The sequence below is a fragment of the Lissotriton vulgaris genome, chromosome 5 (genome assembly GCF_964263255.1).
Source record: "Lissotriton vulgaris chromosome 5, aLisVul1.2, whole genome shotgun sequence".
Classification (NCBI taxonomy): Eukaryota; Metazoa; Chordata; class Amphibia; order Caudata; family Salamandridae; genus Lissotriton; species Lissotriton vulgaris.
The window spans coordinates 162,503,695-162,527,851 of record NC_141693.1 but is presented as its reverse complement, the minus strand read 5'-3'; positions in this window follow the sequence as shown (position 1 = coordinate 162,527,851).

Sequence of the window (24,157 nt, the reverse complement as noted above, 5' to 3'; positions counted from 1 at the left end):
GCGTTGCAAGCTATGTCCCCTGCCATCAGTTAGATGGAAACTACGCGTACCGGCAGGATTTCCTGCATCTCCCTCTGACCCACGGAGGTGACGAAGACTGCGACCAGTACCCAGACGAGGCGGTGAGGAGTGCGGAGGATCCCGACCAGAGCCTAGCCGAAAGAAGCAAGGTCCGAGGTGTCAAGAGGCCCACCAGGTTTCCGAAGTTTTTCCGAAGTTTTCCGAAGTTTTCCGAAGTGTCGAGTCGAGTCCAGTCGAGTTTTCCGAGGCCTTCTGTTTCCGTGCTTCCCGGTGAGTACCATTGCTGGGACGTATCTAGACGGGTTTGGGTACACAAGTCCGGTCTGCACTGTTTTTAGGCAGTGTATCTGTACTGTTTAGCAGTATATCTAGTATTCTGAATTTCTGAATTTCTGCACTGTTACACCAGTGTATCTGTACTGTTTAGCAGTACATCCAGTATAGGGGGTAGTCATCTATGTCTCAAATGTCTTTTCATGTGATTAATGTCGTGGTATGAATGTGACCGTTTTTAATGTGCATTATTGTGTTTCCTGTATAATTAGCTGTACCCAGTATCAAGTAAACCAAGGACTGAGCATTCAGTACTAAGTAAGCAAAATGCCGTTTTTTAACAAGTTGAAGCAGATAGGAACTAGGAAAGGGATACTGGAGGAAGAAATTCCTATTCCCCCTAGGGACACTCCAGGTAACTTTATGTACCATAAGCATGGCATAGATGCCATATTATATCTCGATTTATGGGCCGACTATACCAAACATCTAGACGAAAGACACAGATGGCCCGTTAACGGAACATGGGATGCCGAGTGCATCATGAAGGTAGAGGAAGCACTATGGAAAAAGAAAGCCAGACAATCTCAGAAAGACGCCATAGAATTTTGGCGTAAGGAATCACATAAACGTGCTGAAAGAGCATTACGTAGAGAAGATAGACTTAAAGAATCAGAGAAAGCCCAAGAAAACGAACTAGTTACCGAGGGGATCCGAGTAAAAACTGAACAGATAGACCGCGCACGACATAATCTTGTAAACGGTATGTATCTTGCGGCCGAGGGTACACCTGAGGCCCTATCAGAAATACCGCAAAACTTACCGCCACCATTAGTTCCAACTAAAGTAATGCATAAGACTACTAAAGACATATTCCTAAATTCTTATCTAGAGGATGTAGCACCGGCTTACACCAATCTGCCTGTTCGTGCCTTGCCTACTGACAGGGACGGGGGTGGCACCCCGCCCCCAGATCATGTTCCGCCAGTACCGCGACAGACCTCCCCCGTTCCGCCAGCCCCGCCACTTCCCGCACCCAAAATTGACCTACCGAAACAACGTTTACCTGATCCTACTAAACGACAAATTCAAGTTCAGATACAGACTCCCCAGGGAGATAATGCACAAGCCTCCGCTTCAGGAGGTGTGACCGCGGGTCTTCGGACCCCGCCATTAACACACAGATTCAATCTCAGGGATATGCAGAGTCCTCTCACGTTCAGGTCACCCCGCCTTGACGCATTAAAAGAAAACCTTTCAGTTTGTAGATACGATCCAGTACCCGGAAAAGACGATCTAATGATATTGGCATCACTACGGTTAAGATCTGCTACTGATATCTTGCTATGCTATGTAGGAATGAAGGACCGTCTAGATAGAATATATGAGTTTGTTCAGACAGGGAAAGACCCTGACAGTATTAAGGAGGCCATGGAGAAACAGAAAGTTGACATTCAAGCACAGATACTACGTTTTTTTATAAATTGCCTAATAAGAGAACGAGATAGGCCTGGAACAGATCAGAGTGAATTAGATGCACTGAACAAGTGGGGTCAAAACATAGCTGAAGGAAAACATGACAAGGGGACTTGCATAGCCAGTATGTGTAGAAAAATAAGAAAAGCAGTGATAGCAGTACACCAAAAAGAGAAAGAAAAAGCTTCCTCCGAGGAGGAAGAAGAACTTGAAGAACCAGAAAGAGCAGCAGATACTATAGCCTATGTAGGTAAGGGAACTTACCTTAGGAAGGGTATCCGTCCGGAAAACAAGAGAGTTTTTCTCTCTGCTTTAACAAATCCGAATTCTTCTGAACATCAGTTTCAGGAGACTGATAAAAGGCTTCGAGATCGAGTAGGGTATCATGTACTCAATTCTATGGATGAACAAGAACTAGCCCGGTCAGCCGTATTATGGGCCGAAAATACAGACATATATAATGATGATACCTTAGCACAGACGTTTCTGAACCTTTCCCCAGACGAGCAGAGATTAGCAGGTGTATACATGATTCAGCACCTTCTCATAAAGTACAGAAACAAACATTCGTATCCAGGTCCCTTACACGAAACATTAGAAGCACTACTTATGGATAGATGGAGAGGTTTCAGTACCAAGTTAATACAAATGATTCTAGAACAACGACATAAATATAACACTTTCGTAAGCTCTGAATATGTTCCCGCCCCGCCTCCAGAAAGGAAAATGTACCACATGCAATGCGGGAGTGGCATTGAAAGCCAGAACCCCTTACGAGAAGTACACCCAGTTATGGGTGAGGATCACCGTTTGAAACGCGTGTATGTTCACACTCCTCTGACTAAATTAGAGCTGTTAGAAATGAAGAAACTAGTCCCGTGTCATGATAAAGACCCTGCAGGTTTTCACAGAGAGCTTAAAGACATGTTACTAATGGGGGATTACACGTATGAGGATATCATGAAAATGTTGAAGGTGCTGTTGCCCACGGGCATCTACGAGAAATTAAAAGAAAAAGAATGGGAGGTGGGAGACACAAAGATTGCATGGGCAGAGATAGAAGACGAAGAAAATAAACGTGTCCCAGGGGTAGGCCTTGGGGACAAAACTAAAGCATTACCCGGTTTGATAGTACAGGTCCTGCCAAGATTATTGACAACTAGAAAGGAAGATTGGGACGCGATCTCGTCCTGTAAACAGAAACATGATGAAGATACTAGTGACTTCTATTCAAGATTCGAGAAATGTTTCATTATTAATAGTGGCCTCAAACCAAGTAGCGAGTCATATCCGCATCTTTTTGTATCAAAACTAGTCGAGAATTCCCTACCATTGGTTAAAAACCGAGTGTACAAAGTTGAAAGTACTTGGCAGGCAAATACGCCATCCCAGATGTTACAGATGCTCCAATATCATCAGAACAGAATTAGAGAAGAACAAGATCAGGAACAAAAACGCATGAAAGACACGAAGATGAAAATGTTAGTAGCTCAGACGGTCCCAGCCGACGGTCAGAGAAAGGGTGGGACCCAGACAAGTCACACTACAGCTCCCGTTAAAGGGACATGCAATTACTGTAAGCAGCCAGGTCATTACGTACATGAATGCCCAGTCCTGAAACATAACATAGCAACAGGTAAAACTAAAGAAAGACCGCATCCGCCTAGACAAGACCATAACCAGCATCAGTCTTCACAGAATACACAGAGTACACAGCCTATGCAGGCTTCTTCACCTCCAGCACAGACAGTAGCGGTACCACAGCCACAGCCCATTGCCGCGTCTCAGCAAGTTTCACAACAGATGTACCAGTATGCCCAGTCCGCATACCCAGATTACCCCCGATATACATGAAACAGCCTGGAGAGGGAAGGTGGCTTGCCTCTTATTGAAATTCCTGTAGATCAAGAAGGTCCTTATGTACACAGTCACGTATTGGGAAAAGACAGAAAGTTTTTAATTGACACCGGGGCAAGTCGCACCACAATCAGCCATGATGAAGTCCCAGGGGCACCCCTCTCAGGCTCACAGAATGTTTCCCTTGGTTTTTCAGGACAGCCCATTATAAATGAAGTATCAGAAGCAGTCCCCCTGGCTGTGGGTCCATTATCACGTGTTACAGACTTGTTGCTCACGAAATCATGCCCAGAAAACCTGTTAGGAATAAAAACTCTGAAGGCTCTAGGAGCTATAATCTGCTGTTCCCCGGAGGGAGTTAGACTCTTTCTACGGGATTTCAAGGGTCATTAGGTTTTGCGAGAATTCGATGTCAGATTGAAAAATGTGCCAGATTACTTGTGGGCAAAAGGCCCAACTGATGTAGGTTGCATGCATATCACCCCATACCGCGTTACACTCAAGGCAGGTGTTGTTTTACCCAGAATCAGACAATACAAGTTACCACCCGATGCTGTAGTGGCTTTACTGAAAATCATTGAAGAGCTCATTGCCCAAGGAGTGGTCGTAGAGACCGACTCCAATGTCTGTAATTCCCCGATCATTCCGATTCTTAAACGTACCGACCCCAATGCACCGCCAGTATATCGGCTGGTGATTGATCTTCGAGAACTGAATAAATGCATTATTCCACAGTACCCTGTGGTTCCTGATATCTCATCCCTATTGACTGCTATTGACTCAGAAGCAACGTTCTTTACTGTAATTGACCTCAAGAACGCCTTCTTTAGTGTACCTATTGACCCAGACAGCCAATATCTATTCGGATTCAGTTTAAATGGACGAAGTTTCAAATTTTCACGCGCACCTCAAGGATTCACAGAAAGCCCCAGCATCTACAGTCAAGCACTGAAAAGACAACTAGATTGTATTCAAATGCCAGTTAACACCGCTTTACTGCAATACGTCGATGATCTGCTGATCACCGCACGAAGTGAGCCCGAATGTGAACAAGCATCACTGACAGTTTTACATTTTCTGGCCGACAAGGGACACAAGGTGTCTCCTTCGAAGCTACAATTCTGTGTTCAGCAAGTTGTGTACTTGGGTCACTTGCTGTCCAAAGTGGGGAGACAGCTCACTCCCGATCGCATTCAGTTAATTGTAAATATGCCACAACCCCAGACACAAAAGGAAGTGCGGGCCTTCATAGGCCTCACCTCATACTGCAGACAATGGATTCCTCAATATGCATTTCTGGCTAAACCACTCATCCAGTTAACGACACAGGAGGCAGCGACTTCGACTGCCCTCCCTTGGACTCAGGAACACACACAAGCTTTTGAAGAATTAAAGAAAGCCTTATGCCAAGCACCAGTTTTAGCGACACCATGTTACAGCAAACCGTTTACACTTTTTGTTACAGAACGTGATGGTACAGCATTGTCTGTCCTCACTCAAGATCAAGCAGGTTCACATAAGCCTTGCGCTTATTTTTCAAGTACATTGGATTCAGTAGCCCAGGCACTCCCTGCGTGCTTGAAGTCAGTAGCAGCAACAGCACTAGCAATCAGACAGAGCGATTCAATTGTTTTAGGTCATCAATTAACAGTACAAGTTCCACACTCTGTAGAGGTTCTGTTAAACAGAACCCAGACTCAGCACTTGACTATAGCACGACTGACAGGTTATGAATTAATGCTATTCCAGCCACACATAGAAATCAGGCGCTGCAGTATTCTGAACCCTGCAACATTGTTACCTACAATTGTGACAAATTCAGCCCCCCATGATTGTATAGAAATCATTAATGCAGTAACAAAACCCAGACGAGATTTAACAGATGTTCCACTGACAAATCCAGACCTGACACTTTATGTGGACGGTTCATGCCTGAGAACAAATACAGGAGAATTAGTGGCCGCATATGCAGTGACCACTGAAACTGAAGTTAAAGAAACACATCGTATTGACACACTGTCCGCTCAAGCAGCAGAGCTCATCGCTCTGACCCGAGCTTGTATACTAGCCAAGAACAGAAATGTTAACATATACACGGATTCCCGCTATGCGTTCGGAGTCGTACACGACTTCGGAATGTTATGGCAAGAAAGAGGTTTCCTGACCTCTCATGGTGCCAAGATACAACACGGTCCCCTCATTCAAGCACTGTTAGAAGCAATACATTTGCCCTCGGGCATATCAGTCATGAAGTGTAAAGCACATACTAAAGTCACAGATTCTGTTTCCCAGGGTAACGACCTGGCAGATCGGACAGCGAAACATACAGCATTGACTCACACCCAGACAACTGATGTGACAAAGACAATAGTGCCGACAAAGTGTATGGCAGTCAAGGATCCCGCTCTAGATGTAATTGATATTCAGGCACATGCTACCCCAGAAGAAATAAAGAGATGGATTGAACTAGGAGGGATCCAGACAGATCAAGGTTGGATGACGAAGGGAAAATCTACATGGTTTCTCCCTGACTCTATGGTTCAAGTCATGATTAATACAGCACATAGCCCAGCACATCTAGGAGAGAAAGCGATGTTAGACAGTTTACAAAATCTTTGGAGTAATAAACACTTACGAGCAGCCGCAAAACAGAAAGTGCGTACTTGCATGATCTGTTGTCAGTTCAACCCAGGTAAAAGCGTCCCTGTAGAGCAAGGTGGATTTCATCCTCCCGATCACCCTTTTGAAGTCCTCCAAATGGATTATATCCAGATGAACCGTTGTCGAGGATTCAAGTATGTCCTTGTAGTTGTTTGTGCTCTGTCCCGCTGGACCGAAGCATACCCAGTCTCAGACTATACTGCTCCGACCACTGCCAAGCAGCTGGTTCGTGAATTCTTCCCACGATACGGTTTGCCTCGTGTCGTGTACTCAGATAACGGACAACCCTTCTCGTCCGAGCTAATGAAACAAGTTTCTTTACTGTTAGGATACCAGTGGAAATTTCATTGTGTCCGACATCCTGAAGCCGCAGGCCTTGTAGAAAGGCATAACCAGACACTAAAGATACGCCTTGCAAAAATATGTCAGGAGAAAGGGGTCGACTGGATAGTCGCCCTGCCAGTGGCACTATTCTATATGAGAATGGTTGCCCACTCGAGATCAGGGCTATCCCCGTACGAAGTGGTTTTTGGCAGACCACCGAATATGTGGGGGACGCCCATTCCTAAAAAGATCACTGATGTTGATTGTAATATGTTGACAGATTACCTTGCCTCCTTGATGTCTGCACTCCAATCATGTCGTTCACAGGTTGCCGCAGCCTTCCCTGACAACACTGATGTAAAGCCGCACGAGGTCCGTCCTGGGGACCTAGTATTGGTGCGAAATTTTGATAGGAAGAGTCCACTGGAGCCCCGCTGGAAATCCCCGAAGACCGTCCTTCTCACCACAAGGACCGCCGTGAAGATCGAAGGGAGAAAGGGGTGGGTCCATACGAGTCATGTGAAAAAATTTCATGAACTGAAACCAGACCGAGACTCGTCCACCCCCACCAAAGACTGTGTTGAGCCAAAAGACTTTACAGTTACCGAACGAGAAAAAACTCCCCAAGAGGAGTACCGGTCGAAACTCCGATCTAGCAAGTCAGACAGTTTAATTGTTTAAGTCCTCCCCTAGGTGAATCGGTTAAATAGTTTCTGACATGTATCCCCTAGATCGAGATAGAGAGAGAGAGAGACGATTCAAAAAACGTGCATATTGTAAATCACTTCGTAGTCACTGTATAGTGACACTATTAATCATGTTTATTCTAAGTATTCTGATAATTGTTGCAAGCATCCTGCTACCTATCTACTGGCCTATTTTCAAGCGTGAACAATCTGTCTACAATGTTTCTGCTGAACACTCCTTTAGCGAGTTACCTCCACACGAACTCTCCTACAGACTTGCGCTGCGCAACAACACATTCATTAGTATGTTACACCACTCCCATCAGACTAACAATGCTACAGACTGCTGGATATGTGGCCGACTCCCTCCCTACCAGAATTACAAGGGAGCCCTTCCCCTCTTTCCGTACCCGTTCACTCACAATGGCTCCTGTGGGGCATGGTTTAAAATAATAAATTCCTTAGATCCTGATATTGCTGTTTTCGATGGGGGCTGGGTTTGGGGAAACTTGAACTTAGTCCTGCTCGACGTCTGTTACCCTGATAAGGAGGGACTCCCCACTCGAATAGGAACTGATCTAGAAAATGAAGTATATGGATTAGGTAACTACACAATTAGCCTTATGATCCTTACTGTTGAATCCGAGGCTGCACCAGTCCTGCCCCATATGCTAGTATTACCAGTCACTGGTGAATTATGTGTCCGAAAGAAAGGTTCAGTACACTTAGGTCATAGTAAATGCACTACTGTGGTCGAATTCAGTGATCATGGTAAATCGTCCTTCAAAGCTATCAGTCACTCTTATTTTGTTTGTGGTCATACCGCATACATACGCCTACCTCCAGATTGGGATGGTACCTGTTATATTGCATTCCTTCTGCCACCTGTTTTCCTAGCTCCCCCTGATTACCATAGAAATACAAATCTAGTAAAGAATAGACCCAGAAGAGATATCCCACTTGTCGACTATACAGAAACGGCATGGGAACAGTACACCGATTTTAATAAGGGATTCTTTTTCTTTTTAGGCCCCGTCCAAAACAGTAAATTAATACGTAGATTAACTAGAACACTTGAAGCTGTAGTACATGAAACTGCCTCCGCCTTAGGTAACTTAACAGAGGAGCAATCTGCTATGCGGGTTGTTGTCCTTCAAAATCGTCTTGTTATTGACGTCATCTTGGCAGATAGAGGTGGAGCCTGTAAGGTCATCGGGTCAAGTTGCTGCGTTTTCATCCCACAAAACGCGCCATCTGTCTATCAAGCTATTACCCGTCTGCATAAAATTGCAAATCAGATACATCAGAATCCAGGCACCTGGACTTGGTCCGGTTGGTTCTGGACAACGTTAACTGCTTGGGGATGGAAGATCCTATCCTTCCTAGGTTTTGGCCTTGTCATAGTATTCAGCTGCTGCCTGTGCCTACAGTGTGGGCCGGCGATATGTGGACTATGTGCCACATCGTGCATTGAGCGTTCCAGTTTTCTCTCAAACCGTCAAAGAAAGAAAGATGAACAAATTATGTTACAAGAACAAACTGATCAATTTATGATGATCGATATATCATGAAGGGTCCGTAGGGAACAAGGAGGGAATGAGGAAATATAAATTCTGGTCAAGTTGTGTTCCCTAGCGTGTACCCCACCGTCTCCATGTACGAGTTAAAAGTGCATGTAACTTCCCTCCTGTACCAGCTATGAAGACGCAAATACATTTGCGTCCAACGTTAACATGTCCTCTTTCAGACCCACCCTGAATGGATTGAATGGTCCGTTCCTAAGTATGCCATGCCAACGTCTTTTTGTGGTGTACTTCTCCGTTTTTCAGCTCTAGCTGAGTAGGCCCTGAATTTCTGCCACCGAGCCTCTTTTCTGGCTTCTGACTCCGAGGGCCTCTGCCCAGGCTGCTTCTGTACCCGTGAACTCTGACTTACTTTCAGCACGGCCTCTCGCGCTCAGCTCAGCCTGCTGCCTGCCAAGATTGACTATAACCTTCGAGTTATCTGTTCCGCTCCCCGAAAATACATTCCTGCCTGCTAGCTTCAGTAAACATCCCCCTCAGTTGCAGAGCCAAAGGGCCGGCCTGTCTCTGTGCAAGTAATTCAAGTAATTCATAGCCTCTGTTACCATGCCCCCACGCTTCTCATGTAGACACTCAGGCGCTTATACACGCACTCACAGTTAGTATAGAATAGCTTCTGCCCTAGAGACCTTTCCGTCCAGATAGCTCAGTTCCTAAACACCAGATATCAGATATGATAGAAGCACAAGTTGATCTGACATGCCAGACTTCTGTCTCTTTCCGTCAGTGCAAATGTCAAGCCCCCTGCACCCTCCAGTTTCACGTCCATCACACGTCATGCAGCTGCGCGCGCATCCAAGCTTCCAATTTCTGCTGACATTGCAACATTTCTGTTTAGTGCCACCCCTTTTGTGACACCTACCTGTGACGTTTCTAGTTCACGCCTAGTCCACGCCTTCTGATTACGTACTAGTAACACGTGTATACTGTTATCTTGTCTTCTCTCAGCTGTTACGCCTACTATAACTGTTTCCTATGACATGAATTAAGTATATAAGCTATGTAATGTAATAAAATGTAGCGCGCTCTATCCCTTCTTCCACCCCTGCGGTGGGAAGAACATGATATTATGGTCTTGACCATTCCTTTTTAAGGAATAAAACCCCTAAGAACTCTAACACCACGGACTCTGTTTTCTTTCTTTCCGATTGAGTTATTATTGATTAAGTACTTACCTGCATAGAAATTAAGAGAGTAAATTAATTATTTACGTCAGTTAAGCAGAACGAACAGCTTAGCAAAAGCAGCAGTGCAAGCTTCATGCATGCTGTAACACAGAGCAGCCATCTTAGTTTTAATGCGCAGAAGCAAAAGTTTCCCTCCAAGCGATAGATACGTCATGTCATGTGAGTGTGACAGACGCATGCACAGTAAGAAATCCCGCAAAGCAGCAGCCATTTTATTGCATGCGGATTAACATTAGTAAAAGCACATATGCAAGCTTCCCTCAGATGTCGTGTAATGCGATAATAATAAAACAAACATGTTGATTAGTACATTAACTTTATGTTGAGAGGACTGATTACAAGCAAGTCGCATTACGTGCAAATCCTTGCTCCATCACCTTTACATAATAAATGTAACAATGGATGCTAGAGCTGATCAGAGGGTGGGCATGGGCAGTCAGCACATCTCTAGTGGCCAGATGATAGTGTATGTCTCCTTGGCCTGGTCCTTTATTAACCTCACTCTCCCGAAACACCTGACATGTAAGGTAATTTGAGGTCCATTGACCTTTGAAACCTATCGAGGTTTGACATTCAATGTCCAGTTTCCAGGTCCCATTATTCCCACGACTTTCATTTTCTCTGCTGGCTTGAAACTCTCAAAGCTTCCTGAATTAACCCTGTGTGTTTAGGGGTTAGTGCCAGTAAGTGAAAAATGCTCTCTCATTGTTCACGTAGGCTGTCATTTTTGTATCGTTTATGAGGCTGTTTTTTTAAGAATGATGTGAACATTTTTATTATGAATCTGGCTGGAAAATGAACTCCACATTTTGGCTGCAATCTGACTAGCGGGAGGGCGGTGACACATCTTAGTTTTGCATCCCATGTTGTAAACATGTTATTCCCTATGGAACCACGGCCTTTGTTAAATGTGTTATTTTTACAGTGCACAAAATGTACTTGTGGTTGTTCATGACTCCTTGTCGGAATCTCCGATTGTCTCAATGTCAGATGTGCATAGGGATGTATTATATCTCTTTTTGGGAATGGAAGTCCTGTGTGAAATTTGAAAACTGAAAAGGCAGACATCAGAAGGCAAATAAGAAAACCAAGACTTGGAAACGCTAATTTCCGCATTTGTGACAATATGTACTTAGTCTATACAATTTGGCACGCTAGCATTTTCAAGTTTACGCTTTCAATGTGTTCAGCGAAATACAAGCATCATCATACCAGAGATGTTGCATAACAACAGCTGTTGCACATGACATGAGAATGGCTTTTATGCTTTAATCTACCAGTTTGTGGGATGCAATAGCATCTATATCAATCACATCCACACATATGTTAATGTTAATTTTAATGAGACTTGTTGAGCGCACAAATAGCCAGAGGTGTCTTGGCACTATGACTGCAGTATTCACCCCCAGGACATCAGTTTTGGAAAAGCCTTGGGGCATATCAACAAGGCGTGGCGATAATATTATCGCTGCTTTAGAGCCGTTTTCGGGTGAAAAGCAGCAATAATATTATCGTATAATCAACAAGGACACGCTAGCGCGTGTTTCCTTGCAATAGCGCCCCATGTCAGCACGCCTTCCATCGCATCGCTAATGAGATGCAAAGGAGGCATGCCTGACAAGACTCCATGGGTAAATATCGCTAAACTAGGTTCGCAATATTTACAAGAACCCCAAATCTAGTGTAGCCATAATCTCAATCGCACTAAAGCGTCCTTAGCTCTAGATTTTAACGTCCGTTAAAATTCAGACGTGGGCATACTTTACATAGGATGTGGATTATGTACCTACAACCACATGCTGGTATCAGCAATCATATAGCTGATTTTAGGTGAACATCGCTGGTTTTCCAACGATGTTTGCCCATTTTTGCGCTATAGCTTGAATATTTATCGCCTAGGTTATACACGTTGTAAATATCGAACTAACCTGGTGATAAATAACCACGATAGACGGCGATAAATATAAAAGCGCTAAGCGCCCTTTGGGATATTGATCGCTGTCTATTGCTAATATGCCCCATGGTTTTACCTTTTTTCTAAAAATGATGAGGGAGGCAGCCCCTCTGAGCTCGGCTGGTAGTGTATTCCACAGCTTCGGCTTCCCCAACCTGTGGTGCATATCATTGCCACTTTCATTAGTCTTGTGCATGAGGACCACAACTGTCTGGATGGTTGGTACCAGACAAAAAGATTTCTAAGACAGAAACGTCCTGCGTTGTTCAGAGCCTTATATGCTAAACAGAGAGCTTTAAACTTAATTTGCTTAGCCACTGGAAGCCAGTAGAGACTGCGAATCTCCTTAGAAATTGAGTCATATTTGGGAATTTTTCCCAACAGCCGAGCAGCTGTGTTTTGAATCGTCTTTTTTTAGATATTGCTTTTGCATACCAAGGTGGAGGCCATTGCAATGGTCCAGTTTTGGCTGCCTAGTGCAGTAACTACCAACTTTCTAGATTCCATAGGAATGTATGGCTCGATGTTCTTTAGTTTTTTTATTAGAAAGTGGGAGGCGGTGACGATAGTGTTAGTCTGGTATGATAGTGCTAGCTTGGTATCAACCCACACGCCTAATTTCTTGGCCTTTTGCACAGGTTTGGGTGCTTCACCCATCTCTGCCAGCGACCAAAGATTGTCCCATCTAGGTTTCAAATTACCGAAGACTATAATCTCGGTCTTTTCAGAGTTAAGTTTCAAGCAATGCAATCACATCCATCTGTTTACTTCTCTCATACAGTTCTGAAACTGTAGGGGGGCGAAGCTTGTTTTCTATATGCTGCCACAGCTATCTGGGTGTCGTCAGCATAGGACATCAGACTGAAACGAAACTTTTGAATCAAAGGGGCGAGTTCCGCGATGTATATATTAAAAAGAGTTGGACTTAAGGAAGATCCCGGAGGGTCTCCGCAGGGTAAGGCATATGGCTCTGAATGAAAACTGTCCATTGTGACTGTTAATCTCCTTTCCTTCAGGAAGGAGGCCAGTAAGGTCAATGCCATTTCCTGGAACCACATCAACTCTAGCCACTGTTGCAACAAGTTATGGTCCACGGTAGGCAGTCTAAATATCGAGTTGTTAATGTCGAAGTACCATAATATCGAGTCCTAAAAGTCGATGGTTAGAAATATCGACAACCAAAATATCGTTGTAGAAAATATCGATTTATGTGTGTGTCAATATTATCGAAGACATGAATTTCGAAATCAGTAATATCGAAGCTTAAAATATCGATAGTCAAAAATATCGATATGTAAAAGTGATGTTTTAAAGTAAGTTAAGTAATGATATAGTAAAATGTTGTCTATATATAAGGTAATTTATATATATAATTCCAATAATTTTAGTTATAAGTGTAGGAGCGGGATGTAGAGTTTATAGGGGATAAGGGTGGGTAGTGTTTTAAAAAAGTATAGTGTAATTATGGAATATTAAATTTCGAATTTTAAGTAAAATTGTACATTTTCGAAATTTGATTTAAATATTTGTAAAAGGCGAAATTTTATATAAATTTATGGAGTATTGTTAAATTAATTGTAGTTTGATTTTGTGTATGTAGTACAAATTTTTGAAAATATATATTGATATTTAAATATTTACGAAATAATTGTATAATAATTTTAGGAGCGGGATGTAGAGTTTATAGGGGATAAGGGTGGGTAGTGTTTTAAAAAAGTATAGTGTAATTATACAATTTAAAATTTCGAAATTTCATTTACATTTCTAAATTTCGAATATTGAAATACATTTTTGAACTTTTCGAAATTTTATGAGTATATAAATAAAAATTTAAATGTTCTTTTGTGTATGTACTAAAAAGTTTAGAAAATATTAAATATTTTTTTTAATTTTATAAATATTTGTAAAATAATTTTAGGAGCGGGATGTAGAGTTTATAGGGGATAAGGGTGGGTAGTGTTTTAAAAAATATAGTTAATTATAGAAATTAAAATTTCGCTTTTTAATTAAAATTTCTAAATTTAGAAATTTGAAATAAATATTTGAACAAGTCGAAATTATATCGAAATTTATGGAGTATAGTACAACATTTTTTTGTTTGATTTTGTGTATGTACTAAAAAGAATTGTAAATATAAACTTTTTATATATATTTAACATATATTTGTATAAATATTTTAGGAGTGGGATGTAGAGTTTCAAGGGGATAAGGGTGGGTAGTGTATAAAAAAAGTATACTGTAATCATACAATAATAAATTTCGTATTTTATTAAATTATTTCTACATTTCAAAATTTTAAATACATATTTGTTAAATGCGTAATTTCATACACAATTATGTTATGTTTTTTATTTTTGTGATTTTGTGTATGTAGTAAAAAGTATTATAAATATATATTTTCGTAGATATTTAATAAAGAAATGTATCATAATTTTAGGAGCGGGATGTCGAGTTTATAGTGGATAAGGGTGGGTAGTGTTTTTCAAGGGAAATTTTTAGGGTTCAGGGTCAGTTTTTAGATTGTGGGTAAAGGGCTATTTTAGGTTTCAGGGTCAGTTTTTAGTTTGTGGGTAAAGGGGTATTTTTAGGTTTCAGGGTCAGTTTTTAGTGTGTGGGTAAAGGGGTTTTGTTAGTGTTCAGGGTCAGTTTTTAGTTTGTGGGTAAAGGGGTATTTTTAGGTTTCAGGGTCAGTTTTTAGTTTGTGGGTAAAGGGGGTTTGTTAGTGTTCAGGGTCAGTTTTTAGTTTGTGGGTAAAGGGGTTTTGTTAGTGTTCAGGGTCAGTTTTTAGTTTGTGGGTAAAGGGGTATTTTTAGGTTTCAGCGTCAGTTTTTAGTTTGTGGGTAAAGGGGTATTTTTATGTTTCAGGGTCAGTTTTTAGTTTGTGGGTAAAGGGGTTTTGTTAGTGTTCAGGGTCAGTTTTTAGTTTGTGGGTAAAGGGGTATTTTTAGGTTTCAGGGTCCGTTTTTAGTTTGTGGGTAAAGGGGTTTTGTTAGTGTTCAGGGTCAGTTTTTAGTTTGTGGGTAAAGGGGTATTTTTAGGTTTCAGGGTCAGTTTTTAGTTTGTGGGTAAAGTGTTTTTTTTAGAGTTCAGGGTCAGTGTTTAGTTTGTGGGTAAAGGGGTATTTTTAGGTTACAGGGTCAGTTTTTAGTTTGTGGGTAAAGAGGTATTTTTAGGTTTCAGTGTCAGTTTTTAGTTTATGGGTAAAGGTGTTTTTTTAGAGTTCAGGGTCAGTTTTTAGTTTGTGGGTAAAGGGGTATTTGTAGGTTTCAGGGTCAGTTTTTAGTTTGTGGGTAAAGGTTTTTTTTTAGAGTTCAGGGTCAGTTTTTAGTTTGTGGGTAAAGGGGTATTTTTAGGTTACAGGGTCAGTTTTTAGTTTGTGGGTAAAGGGATATTTTTAGGTTTCAGGGTCAGTTTTTAGTTTATGGGTAAAGGTGTTTTTTTAGAGTTCAGGGTCAGTTTTTAGTTTGTGGGTAAAGGGGTATTTGTAGGTTTCAGGGTCAGTTTTTAGTTTGTGGGTAAAGGGTTTTTTTTGGGTTCAGGGTCAGTTTTTAGTTTGTCGGTAAAGGGGTATTTTTAAGTTTCAGGGTCAGTTTTTAGTTTGTGGGTAAAGGGGTATTTTTAGGTTTCAGGGTCAGTTTTTAGTTTGTGGGTAAAGGGGTATTTTTAGGTTTCAGGGTCAGTTTTTAGTTTGTGGGTAAAGGGTATTTTCAGGTTTCAGGGTCAGTTTTTAGTTTTTGGGTAAAGGGGTATTATGGTGTTCTGGGTCAGTTTTTAGTTTTTGGGGTACAGGGGTACAGGGAAAAAATAAATTAAGATTAAATTTAAATTAAATTATTTAAATGAAATTAAAATAAATTATATTACATTACTTTTTTTTTTCATTTAATTTACGATAGTAATTTACATTGAATTAATGTCCTGCACTTACTCAAATTAATTGGTGATTGGAGTTAGAATAGTAAATTAAATAGGTTCTGTGTCCTGCACTTACCCTAATTAAATGGTGATTGCAGTTGTAATAGTAAATTATTAAAGATTTTTGACAAGCAATTACCTAAAGTAAATGGTGATTGGAGTCGGAATATTATATTTATTAATTCTGTGTCCTTCAAATATTGATATTATATGTATATGGGTGTATGAATAATAACTGTTATAGGTTCAGTGTATGGTATGTACTCTAATTACATGTGGTATATAGAAATAGATAGAACATTACAGTTATAATACATTTGCAAAAATATATAAAAATGATTTTGTAATAGGTAATAGAAAATAATTACACAATTTTTGTTGACTATAATTTTTTTTTATTGAAGAATTGAAAAATACGATCACATATACATTTTATCAAGCTATGTTTTGTATAAATATTAAAAAAAAGAAGGACAATGTTCTTTTAATAATCACATTTTTGAGTAGTTTTCTTGAAAAGTACTTTTAATTTGTGGAGAAAAAGTGGTTAGTTAACATAATGCAATATATGATATTATACATACATAATATAAATATTATTTCTTAATAAAACATTAAACATGTGTAATGAAAAACATAAATCACAAATTTTCTGTAAATATAGTGATATACAGATGATGATATTAATATATGAACACTTTTAAATGTATAATATAATATAAATATCTTTATAGAACATTTACATCATCATCAATGATTTTTTAAACATTACAATATTGTTATGTATAATTATTATTATTAATAAATACGTTTTAATAATAATAATATTCACATATTGGTCATATTGTAAACAAGTAAATCAGGAAAACAAATACAATATTACACATTTAGTTATATAATAATTTTAATAAATATTACATGAAATATTTCTACATTTTTATACTTAATGTAATAAATATTAAAAGTATGTAAAATATAATTAATATACAGCAAAAAATATGTACATTTCACAATGTACTATGCAATTTTTGGTACATTACACATAATTTCGAACCATTTTTATAACAATAATGGACATTTATAGTAGTACTTTTCACAGTTACATATAATTCGGTTCTTTTATTTTGTAACCACTCTTTGTCTTTTTGCGTTATTTTGGGAAAGGGAAAGTCGCGGTTGGAAGCAGGTTCACGTTTGAGTACGTACGATTCTACTTTTATCTTTTTAAAGTATTGTAACTAAAAATTAAAGGTACTCCTTTGTTATTTTGGGGTTGGTAAATAAAGTATGATATAATGGAGTGGACTCAATACGTATTTTCGTTAAAGAGTTTTTGGGCCATTTGAAATAGTTGGAGTTAATGAGTATGTGGTATCATTTAATTAAAATTAAAACAAATCGGAATGTTATGTTTATATATTATGGTATACTCGTTAGTGTTATGTCGGTGGGTTTGTTTTGAATTTTTTTGTCTCGTATTTTGAAACAGCTATTTCCGTTTCCGATTACTCTTTTTTTTGGGAAAGGAAGTGTGTTTCAGTTGTTGAACGGAGATGTATAACATTCTTCCTTTATTTTTTGAGTTCTCTGAAATATTTATCACAATTTAAGATAACTGTCGTCATTTTCAATGGCATTTAAATAGTCGTTTTATTTGGATGATGGATAGTTTTAGCACAGTTAATAGAAAAATATTTAATGATTTGTTGGATTAAGTGTTTGAGATTTACACATTGTATTGTCGGTAAAGGATTAATCTTTATGATGTTCTATTTAAAGGTAAGTTATTCATTTTTATTATTTGGTTTGGATGGAAACAGTATTTAAAATAAAATAATTTCATATAATGATATATTTATTTAGTCTTTTTATAATAGTGTAAAAAATTAATTTTGACTAAATAAATATAGATTTATTATATTAGAATATGTGTGTTATCATATTCAGGATATTGTTTGATTTTTATCCATTGATTTACTTATTGCAATTAGTTTAATGTTTTGGCTATCATTTTTAAATATTCCAGTCCTCTTGTTGTAGGATATAGTTGGACTTGCTGTTGAAGATATAGATACATTTGAGCAGTTTGTCTAGAGATTTTTGGTTTTAGTTGTATGACAGATTGCTCTATACGTAATTCCTGAAAGCTTTGCTCTTTTTGTATAGCTGTGAGTAGCTTGTGTAATGTGGGTGTTGTACGTCCAGTAGAAGAGAGGAAGGCATTGTGCCAAACTTCAACAGCATTGTTCGTTTTTGCCTCTTGGTTCAGCGTTGGTAGATACACATTCCACCAGGGAATTAAAAATTTAGGCTGGCGTCTGTGGCCTGACCTATATAGTCTTCCTACCCAGTTGTCCTCAAAGTAATCTAAAAGTGGGGCGAGTCTTTGCTCATTTTGGGTGTAGAAAGGACTTTCAATTAATAGATTGTAATGTTCTGCCACATCAGTTACTGGTACATATGCCAGAGCAATGAGATGTTTGATTTGGTATGCAAAAGTTATATTTGTTGCATACTCAACACTAAGGGCAGATTTTTGTAAATGTCTCCAGAGACATTGATTGAAATGAAAATAACATCCTTGAATGGATGTGTGTGGGTAACTTTTCAAAATAGAATTAATCATAGCTTGTTCGAAGTCTATGATGATTTTCATTGGGAAGTAGTCAGAAGTTTGTTCTTTTATTTTTAGCAAAATTTCTGAGTAAGTTGTGGCTTGTTTGTTCGGTAATAAACAGTATATGAAGGGGATACAGGTATTATGATATTGCCCATGAATTGTGTATAATTGGTAGAAAGGTTTTGGGCATATAGAAAAAGTTCCATCCATTATCCAAGTAGCACTTTCTGTTAATTTTTTCATATTGGTATTAGTTGCAAACATTATTATTCTTTTGTCCTTGCTATGATTATCATACAAAATAAATGGCTCGTCATTATGAGTGATTACAAGCTCAGGCGGAATTATGACTTCCTCAAAAGTTCTAGGAGTTGGTATATTGGGTCTACTTGCTTTCTTTGTCCTTGCTATTGTTCTTTTAATGGAAGCAATAGATGGTAGCTGACCTCTTGCTTCTCTGGGAACTTTAGGTAGTAATTCTTTCAGAATTACGTTGGTAGGTAGTTCTGATCTGCTACTTAATTCTTTGATATTCTCGAGAGTGGATCTCACTTCGATTTCCGAGATGTTTGGTGGGTGATTATGTTCAGTGGTATTAAGAACACTAGTTTCCCTTGTTGTAGCACGGCCATAGCATTTATTGGAGTAATATTTCGTACACTTCCAATTTACTTTTAGGTCTTTTTGTTTCTCCTGAGTATAAATGTAGCCCATATAGCATAACAAAAATTTGCCTTTCTGAGATGTAATAAATCTTGCATCATCAGTCATTCTTGAGTTCTGGTATCTAGAAAAGTTAATATATAAATATTAATAAAATGTGAAATGTATAAAAGATTTTAAATAAAGCAAGTACTCTTATAGTAATTTACTTACCAGCAGTAATGTTCTATGTATCGAAAGTAGGTGATTGTTGAGTCCGATGTTGTTGTTCTATTGCCACGGTCTGTTGAAAAAAAATTACGTTTGTTATAGGGAAAGTTACAATTTTGTTTTTGGTTACATTTTTGGTAGTTTATAACGTCTCTAAAAATACTTTAGTTTAATTGGATTTTAAAAGAGACATTTCCAAGATAATATTAACAGAAGCATACAAAGAGTCATTTTTTGTTCGAGTATATTCTATAGAGTTTATAAGGACTAGTTATGTTTTATTTCTGAACTTACCTAGAGAATTAGAGTAGTAGCAGAATGTTTGTTCTTTGATGTGAAGTATCTGTTTTCTGTAGCTTTGAGGTCTGTTTAGAGAGAAAGTTTATGAAAATTACCAATGCGCTTATATGTTCCATAAACAATACACACTTGTTGTAAAGCATTGTTACTTATTTGCTGAAAAGAACCTGGGATGACACATGTATTATGACTTAAAGCAAAAGAAACATATTTAAGAACAGGATTAAATAATTTTTCACACAGCATTGTAACGTTTTTTCCACAAAACATTCTGGCTTCACAATATGTATTAAGAGTTACAGCCGAAGAAACAAATTAGAGAGTTAGAAATTAGGACACTAATTGTCAAATAACGTTAAGTAAATACTAAAAATATGTAGATACCTTTTTTAAATGTAAAGTGTCCAGTATCTTGAAGTTGAAGTATAACTTTATTTGTTTGTAGAGTCTGTTTAAAGGCAAAGTACATAAAGAAACAACAATTTAGGTTACAAATCTTGGTCTATAAGTAATAGTAAAAAAGATTAGCATTTATTAACCGAGCTATATCATTACTTACTTGTAGTTTCAGGACGAATTTTCTTGCACAGAAGAATATAGATGGTGCTCCCAAAATTGGCAGTATGTGGTCACGAAGAATATTCCCTGCAAGTTGTATGGCTGTTTGTGACTGGTTTATATAGTCTATGTGTAATTAAGTTTGCTATCTGATTGGTCAGATATGTAAAGACGAGTTACTATTGGTTAGTTTGAATTTTTTTTAACTTAAACATTTAAGATATATCTTCTTATATTGTTTATCTAGAGGAACTGAAATGAAATATTTATGTTATAAAAAACTCTTGTAATTAATATAGAATATGTACAATGAGTACTAAGTCTAAAAAATGTATGTTTACAATGACTTTATATCCAAATATCGTTAGTGTGCGAAAACACAATTTTTTACAGTTTATCTTACTTAATAATTTGAAAAAAAAATAGTGAAGTCTTTTAAAATGTGTGTATTACTAAGAGAATAGATTTATTGGTGTTATATATTAAAAATTGAGTATTATTTAGCAATCGATATTTTTATATAGACGAAAATAGTGTTATCGATTTTTTAGTATTCGATATTATTGTAGTGTGCTATATGTAGTATTGAGTGTCGATATTATGGTAGTCGAAAATACTGTTAACGATATTTGTGTAGACGATATTTTTGTACATCGATATAGTTTGCTCGATATTTTTGTCGTTTTCATGTTAAGTATAGGGTGTCGATATTAGTGATATCGATGTTTGAGACTCGATGTTATAGTAGGTCGATTTTTGTGTAATCGAAATTCTGTCAGTGATTCATGGTCCACATTATCAAATGCGGCTGATAAATCGACGAAGACCAGGGAAGCTGTCCCTCCTCTATCCATCACTGTTCTAATTTCCTCAGTGGCTTTGATCAGAGCAGTTTTAGTACTGTGCTCCCATCGACATCCGTACTGAGAATGATCGAGCAGATCATTGCCCTGAATGAATTGATATAGTTGCTTATTCATAATTATTTCAACTATTTTAGTCGGGAGTGGTAGACGGGCAATGGGACGATAGTTAGATGGATTGGCCACATCTAGGTTGGGTTTCTTTAACAAGGGGAAAATGGAGCAATCTTTCCATATAGAAGGGAAACTGCCTGAGCTGAACATGGTATTAAAAATCAGTGTAAGTTCAGGGTTTACCACCTCCATTATCTTTTTGAGGACAGCAGGTGGGCAGGGGTCAGTTGGTGATCCAGATTTGGCTTCTAATATATGTTTTGCTACCACATCGGAGGAAATTAGAGAGAACAAACATAGGTAATTTCGCTTAGATTCAGCACACGGGGCAGCTCTACAGGGCTGTAATCAGACGTGGCTATAAAAGCGTCTTAGATATTCATACCTTTAGATTTAAAAGCTGATGCAATCGAATCACAGAAATTTTGGTCACATTTTGTTGCATCAGTCTTTGGTAGCAATTCTAAATTATTTACTAACCTAAACAATTCTTTGGAGGTATTTTAAGTTTTCTCGATTTGTTGAATATAATAGTTCCTTTCAGCAGTTTTTAATTAGATTTTATAGTGACTTAGGACAGTTTTATATACCCTTTTCCTGCTGTGTCATAACTCTCTCTCCTATTGTAAAGAACAGTGGTCCTTAGAACAAAAAACTATGAAGGAAGATAAATATAGACCAAATGGAACTATAATTTTATGGGGAAAAAAGTCCAGCCGGACAGTTTATTACCCTGATACAAGAATAATTATGCAACAATAGAACACTGAGTGTGATAGAAGCGGGGCACCAGCCGGTGTCCGACTAACACACTTGAGAAAACATATAACAAGGACAAGAATAGCAGGCAATAGTAGGACATCTGATTAGGGTAAATCATAAACCAGACAATCTGTAACATACACATATGCAAAGAAAAATATCCAACAATTTATGCATTTAGTGTAATGGTGTCGACGACGTTTCGAACCACACTTAATAAAGGTTCATCCTCAGGACAGAGAATAATTGCCTTAAGAATACACATTAGTAAGATTATCACGATAGTGTAGCACTCAATTCAGGAGAAACTTGTTAAAAACGTTTAGTTCCAGGGCAAAAAGGACCATGGTGGATCTGTAAGGTTGCCCTCAGAGTAATGGGATCCGGAATCAGTGGTCAGCGCTGATTCCCCTTGCCAGCCAGAACCCCCATTGTGGCCTCGCACACTGTATCACCAGACCCGGATACCAAGTTCCATTTGGTCTATATTTATCTTCCTTCATAGTTTTTTGTTCTAAGGACCACTGTTCTTTACAATATAGTACCTACCCATGGTCCTTAGCTTATTGCGCCTTGGGTTCCCTTGTCTTGTTTAAATAATAACTCTCTCTCCAGCGTCTTTTCGTTCTACTACACATTTGTTTATCCTTGCGTAGCGCTTCGGAGAACCAGGGGGCCAATGGTATGCTCCGGTTCCCCGAAGTTTTCCTAGTAGGTACTGAGGTTTTAATTGCTTCGTTAAGCCGTTCTGTATATTCAACTTCACTTGAATCTGAAAACAGATTAAGCTGAGGAAGTGTCTCCTCTAAATAAGTCTAAAATGAAGCTGCTTTTAAAAACTTTTTTCACCAGGTGTGCCTTGACAGTGCAGCTACAGCCAGAGTTTAGAAATTGAATTCCAGGTTAACTGAGGTATGCACCCAAGCCAGGCAGGAAACACCACTCTAGTCAGGGAAAACTAAGTACACTCTAAAAGATAACCTGTGCTCATTCACCGGTAGCTTGGCACAGAGCAGTCAGGCTTATCTAAGAGGCAATGTGTAATGCATTTCTGTAACAAACACCGTAGCACAATGAATACACCACAAAAAGACTACACGCAGGGTTATAAAAATTGTTTTACCTATGCATCATACCCGTCAGCTTAGATCTGTATAACAATGATACACTATGGACAATACTCTTCCTAGATATCCACCCACTGTGATCTTTATTGAGATAGAGAGTCATCTTAGATTCATATGGCACATATTATATGAATATTTTACTTCTACAAGGTGGTCAACATATTGCTTCCAAAAAACGCTCAGTCCTGCTGGAGATTTAAAAAAATAACTAATATGTACAATACTGATGCAAGACAGCCACCCAATGCTATGTTTAATTTTTGTCTTTTATTGCAAGCATATGCCCACCTGGGGCCGTATTACACATAACTGCGCCGGCGCTTGTTGTCGCTGTGCGCCAGAGTATGTTTGTGTTTATGTGGGTTTGCGTCTGTGAGCTAATACAATATGCGCATAGGTGCAAATGCACATAAACACAGAGCTCAAAGTCTGCGCCAACATCACAGCTCATTACAAACCAATCCTCTGTAATGCCATCGGGCACATTCTCTGGTGCACAGCAACAACTAGCGTTGCACAGTCATGTGTAATACGACCCCAGGTGTCATGTGTTCTTTTTTTCCATTATAATTGTTACTTATTTACCTTGCATATGCTTATGAAGTTGTATGATACATTGTCTATGGGTATGTGGGTGAATGCATGAAAGAGTGAGTGGGTGGATATATGGATGCATGAGCCCAAGATTGACTGACAGAGTATATGTATGATGAAGTATTGAGTGCCTAAACTAACCCCTGACAATGCTTCTTGATTATTTGTACCTTCCTGCAATTTTTTACTCCGACTAGAACTACCAAATTAGGTTTAAACTGTTTAAATCTGGCCTCTCACTTAAGTCAAAAGCATATTGTTTAAAAAGATAATAGGCCAGTTATGAAAACACTGTCAGGTTATGATATAGATGGAAGCACCAGTAAAAGGGCCATCAGAACCATATCTGTTGTCCTTCCACATGCTTTTTCACTAGATTAATGGTTAGATTCTGTTGACTTTCTAAAGG